The sequence below is a fragment of the Penaeus monodon genome, chromosome 4 (assembly GCF_015228065.2).
Source record: "Penaeus monodon isolate SGIC_2016 chromosome 4, NSTDA_Pmon_1, whole genome shotgun sequence".
Taxonomy (NCBI): domain Eukaryota; kingdom Metazoa; phylum Arthropoda; class Malacostraca; order Decapoda; family Penaeidae; genus Penaeus; species Penaeus monodon.
The window spans coordinates 5880808-5887136 of NC_051389.1; positions in this window are offsets into that span (position 1 = coordinate 5880808).

A 6329-nucleotide genomic window follows, 5' to 3' on the forward strand; every position below is an offset into this window, starting at 1 on the left:
GAGAGAAAAAGAAAACAATAGATTAGATATATTTCATTTTTCATCCGATAAAAAAACAAAAAAAACACGAAACGAACAAACACGATACAGCGAATAAACCTGCGCGCATGTTATTTTTTTTTTCGTTTCTTTTCTTTTCTTTTCCCCTTTTTTTGAGCGTCAGCAAAACGGAACTTCAAGACAAGGGATTATCTCTTCTTATCTGTCTTCGGAAGTGACCTGGCGAGATGGAGGTCAAGGAAGTGCTTATGCAGAGAAAAGTAAATGTATGGATTGTTAGTGTCCTTATGGGTAGGGAGGAGGTGTGTCTATGACGAATACAGAGTGGGTGTTGTTATGACTGAAATGGCTGAGGAACGAGTCGTAAGAGTTAGCGAGTAAGAGGATGATTATATTGTAGATGATAGATTAGATAGTGATCTAGAGATTGAGGAGCAGAGAGAGAGATAAGACAGGATACACTCAGTACGACAGGACGCGAATGAGGAAGAGAGATGGTCAGAGAAAGAAAGATGATGTAGATAGCAGGAGGGAGAGAGGTAGATGAGAAGAGGGAGAGGAGTAGAGGAGAGAGAGGAGAGAGTGGAGGAGAGAGGAGAGAGAAGGAAAGAAGGTGAGAAGAGAGAGAGAGGAGAGAGAGAGAGAAGAGAGAGCGAAGAAGAGAGAGAGAGAGAAAGGAAAATACTGACACGCACATTTTAGCTCAAACATTTCTTTTAAACACACAAAAATAGATCACCAAAAGTATATTTATTCAACTCAAAAGAGATAGAAATAAATCATGTTCTCACATGAGGGAATAAACATTTACATTTACATGCACGGGAAACAGTGGAAAGGTATGCAAATTACATAGTTTTATTCATGTGACCAACGTAACATACTGTAGTTAACAACACACGCACACCCACACATGCATATATTTAAGAATGTTACATTTAACCTCTATTTTATTACGTCTTCATCATGTTTACACATCAAGTCTGTCTTCCAGTTACTGCTTTATTTACAAATGCATCAATACATACATATAATATATATATATATATATATATATATATATATATATATATATATATATATATATATATGTATGTATGTATGTATGTATGTATGTATGTATGTATGTATGTATGTATCTATGTATGTATGTATGTATGTATGTATGTATGTATATATGTACGCATAAATGTATGTATGTATGTATCAATGAATACATGTATGTATGTATGTATGTATCAATATATATAAATATGTATGTATCAGTTTATACACGATATGTGCATTCATAAACATATTTAGTCTGTACCTGTGCTAATATATTTTTAACATCACCTCAATACACAAGTATCCAATATCTTAAACAAAGCGATTTGCAATTTGTTCAAGACATAAGTCTAGCGTACATTGCAATATCCACCTTGAACATTGCAATGAGGTTGCAAAGACGTGCTAATTGTACAGTCCAAACAAGCAATATGCTAATTGTATGCATAACTTGCCGGTGCCATTTAACCTACGTCTCCCCCCCCCCTTGCTCTGTGCAATACTTAAGTCCCCTTGTTGCTGTTGCAAATTCTGATCCCTGTTGCATGTGCTCATCTCCTCTGTGTTATTATCTGTTATTTTTTATTATTGTGTTTTTATTTATATATTATTGTCCATATTAATATTTTTTTTATGGCTGTTGATATCAATATTAGCGTGATTATTATCATCTTTACTTCTAATGCTACAATTATTGATATTGTTGTTATTATCATTATTTGTTTATTAAATCTTTGGAGGGGGAGTCGAAAATCTGTAAGACGGGAAAATTGCTTCCTTCTCTCTCTCTCTCTCTCTCTCTCTCTCTCTCTCTCTCTCTCTCTCTCTCTCTCTCTCTCTCTCTCTCTCTCTCTCTCTCTCTCTCTCTCTCTCTTTCTCTGTCTCTCTCTCTCTCTCTCTCTCTGTCTCTCTCTCTCTCTCTCTCTCTCTCTCTCTCTCTCTCTCTCTCTCTCTCTCTCTCTCTCTCTCTCTCTCGCTCTCTCTCCATTGTTAAGTTCAGATCTCTATCAGCGGTTACTTTACCCCATAGTTTTTTTTACGATGTTTCGAAAGAATATTCATGAGAGGAACGGTACATGCACACGCACACATGCATACACGCACACACACACACACACACACACACACACACACACACACACACACACACACACACACACACACACACACACACACACACACACACACACACACACACACACACACACACTCACACACACACACACGCACGCACGCATTCACACGCACGCATTCACACTCAAACACACACACACACATAACACACTAACACACACACATACACACCCAGAAACCCCCCCTACCCTACCCCACCCCTAACCCCCAAAACACCACACACACACACACACACACACACAACAACACACAAACACACACACCACTCACACACACACCACCACACACACAACCACCAACCAAATAGCGGAGAAAGTTCTCTACCCTCATCGTGACTACATTCGAAAACCGCTTCCTTCGCGATCACAGCTGTAAAACTCACGCGAAAGGGTGCCAGGGAGATTAGGGTGAGTTAGACAGGGTGTTGAGGCCTTAGGGTGAAGGGTGATGGAGAGTGGCCGTTTAGATGGTGAGAGATATAGAGATGGAGACAGAGAGGCGGAGATCGGGAGATAGATAGATTGATAAAGAGGGAAGGAGGGTGAAGAAAAGGGAGGAATAAAAGTAGGGCGAAGATAGATGAATAGTGATATGAGAGTAGAAGAAGATGAGATAGAGATAGATAGATAGACAGATAGAAGATAGAAGAAAAGATAGGATAGAATAAAGATAGAAGGAAAGAGGAAGACAGAAAAATAAATATACGTAGGCCGCTATAGATTACTCGAATAGCAGACATAGGAAGTGTAAAAAAAACGAAACAATAGAAGAAAAAAAAAAACAGGAAGAAACAGATGAACGTTAAAGGGGAAACCAGAAATAAAAGAAATATATAGGAAATAAAACATGGCAAACAAAGAACAGAGAACAGTGTACAAAGAACGGGTGAAAGTCGAATTGAGAGAAAGAAAGAAAAGGGCATGGAGAGAGAGAGAGAGAGAGAGAGAGAGAGGAGAGAGAGAGAGAGAGAGAGAGAGAGAGAGAGAGAGAGAGAGAGAGAGAGAGAGAGAGAGAGAGAGAGAGAGAGAGAGAGAGAGAGAGAGAGAGAGAGAGAGAAGAGAGAGAGAGGGGAAGAGAGAGAGAGAAAGGAAAGAAAGAGAGCAAGAAAGACACACACACACACACACACACACACACACACACACACACACACACACACACACACACACACACACACACAACACACAGAGAGAGAGAGAGAGAGAGAGAGAGAGAGAGAGAGAGAGAGAGAAGAGAGAGAGAGGAGAGAGAGAGAGAGAGAAAGAAAGAAAGAAAGAAAGAAAGAAAGAAAGAAAGAGCGAAGAGAGAGAGAGAGAGAGAAAGGGAGATAGACAGATAGAGACAGAAAAAAAACAGACCCAAACACAAACAGGCAAACAGACAGGCAGACAGAGACCCTTAAAAGGCCGGAAAGAGAGAGACTGAACGCAGGAATAGGTTACAGCTCGGAGGGTGAAAGGAAGATGGAACAAAATACACGAATTTCAGGGTGAAAGGAAGACAGATGGCGTACGAGGAAGGGACACAACAAAGGAGAATAAACCAAAGTAAAGGAGATACACGATAATTGACAAAAGAGAGAGAAAGAAAGAGAGAGAGAGAGAGAGAGAGAGAGAGAGAGAAGAGAGAGAGAGAGAAGAGACAGACAGACAGATAGATAGATAAATAGATAGATAGATAGATAGATAGATAGAGAAGATAGATAGATAGATAGATAGATAGATAGATAGAGAGATAGAGAGAGAGAGAGAGAGAGAGAGAGAGAGAGAGAGAGAGAGAGAGAGAGAGAGACAGACAGACAACAGACAGACAGACAGACAGATAGACAGATAGATAGACAGATAGAGAGAGTGAGTGTGTGTGTGTGTATGAGAGAGAAGGATGAGAAAGCAACAACTTGATGGAGAGAAAAATGAGGGAAAGGACCCCAGGAATGAGGAGCAAGTGAGGTCAAAGTATGTTAAGTTGTTGTGATTTATGAGTGCAATGGAATGAGTAAAGGGGGGGTGTGGGAGGCGAGTTTAAGTGATGAGTAAGTGGCGTTTTAAGTGGAAGTGAGTATGTGATAGGGAGACGGAAGTGAGGATGATAATGAGACCGAAGGTGAGGAGATAATGAGCGAAGTGAGGATGATAATACGAAGTGATGGATGATAATTGAGACGAAGGTGATGATGATAATGAGACTTAAGTGGGATGATATGATAACGGAAGTGAGGATGATAATGAGAGGGAAAGGGTGAGGATGATAATGAGACGAAGTGAGATGATAATGAAACGGAGTGAGGATGATAATGAGACGAAGTGAGGATGATAATGAACGAAGTGAGGATGATAATGAGACGAAGGTGAGGATGATAATGAGACGGAAGTGAGGATGATAATGAGACGGAAGTGAGGATGATAATGAGACGAAAGTGAGGATGATAATGAGACGAAAGTGAGGATGATAATGAGACGGAAGTGAGGATGATAATGAGACGAAAGTGAGGATAATGAGACGAAGGTGAGGATGATAATGAGACGAAAGTGAGGATGATAATGAGACGAAAGTGAGGATGATAATGAGACGGAAGTGAGATGATGATGAGACGAAGGTGAGGATGAATAATGAGACGAAGTGAGGATGATAATGAGACGAGTGAGGATGATAATGAGACGAAGGAGGATGATAATGAGACGAAGGTGAGGATGATAATGAGACGAAGGTGAGGATGATAATGAACAAAAGTGAGGATGGACTAATGAAGAACGAAAGTGAGGATGATAATGATACGGAAGTGAGGATGATATGAGACGAAGTGAGGATGATAATGAGACGAAGGTGAGGATGATAATGATACGGAAGTGAGGATGATAATGAGACGAAGGTGAGGATGATAATGAGACGAAGTGAGGATGATAATGAGAGGAAGTGAGGATGATAATGAACGAAGGTAGGATGATAATGAGACGGAAGTGAGGATGATAATGAGACGGAAGTGAGGATGAAAATGAGACGAAGGTGAGGATGATAATGAGACGAAGGTGAGGATAGATAATGAGACGGAAGTGAGGATGATAATGAGACGAAGGTGATGATGATAATGAGACGGAAGTGAGGATGATAATGAGACGAAGGTGAGGATGATAATGAGACGGAAGTGAGGATGATAATGAGACGGAAGTGAGGATGATAATGAGACGAAGGTGAGGATGATAATGAGACGAAGGTGAGGATGAAATGAGGCGGAAGTGAGGATGATAATGAGACGAAGGGTGAGGATGATAATGAGACGAAGGTGATGATGATAATGAGGCGGAAGTGAGGATGATAATGAGACGGAAGTGAGGATGATAATGAGACGAAGGTGAGGATGATAATGAGACGAAGGTGAGGATGATAATGAGACGAAAGTGATGATGATAATGAGACGGAAGTGAGGATGATAATGAGACGGAAGTGAGGATGATAATGAACAAAGGGTGAGGATGATAATGAGACGAAGGTGAGGATGATAATGAAACGAAGGTGAGGATGATAATGAGACGAAGGTGAGGATGATAATGAGACGAAGGTGAGGATGATAATGAGACGAAGGTGAGGATGATAATGAGACGAAGTGAGGATGATAATGAGACGAAGGTGAGGATGATAATGAGACGGAAGTGAGGATGATAATGAGACGGAAGTGAGGATGATAATGAGACGAAAGTGAGGATGATAATGAGACGGAAGTGAGGATGATAATGAGACGAAAGTGAGGATGATAATGAGACGGAAGTGAGGATGATTATGAGACGGAAGTGAGGATGATAATGAGACGAAGGTGAGGATGATAATGAGACGAAGGTGAGGATGATAATGAGACGGAAGTGAGGATGATAATGAGACGAAAGTGATGATGATAATGAGGCGGAAGTGAGGATGATATGAGACGGATGTGAGGATGATAATGAGACGGATGTGATGATGATAATGAGACGAAAGTGATGATGATAATGAGGCGGAAGTGAGGATGATAATGAGACGGAAGTGAGGATGATAATGAGACGAAGGTGAGGATGATAATGAGACGAAGGTGAGGATGATAATGAGACGAAAGTGATGATGATAATGAGGCGGAAGTGAGGATGATAATGAGACGGAAGTGAGGATGATAATGAGAC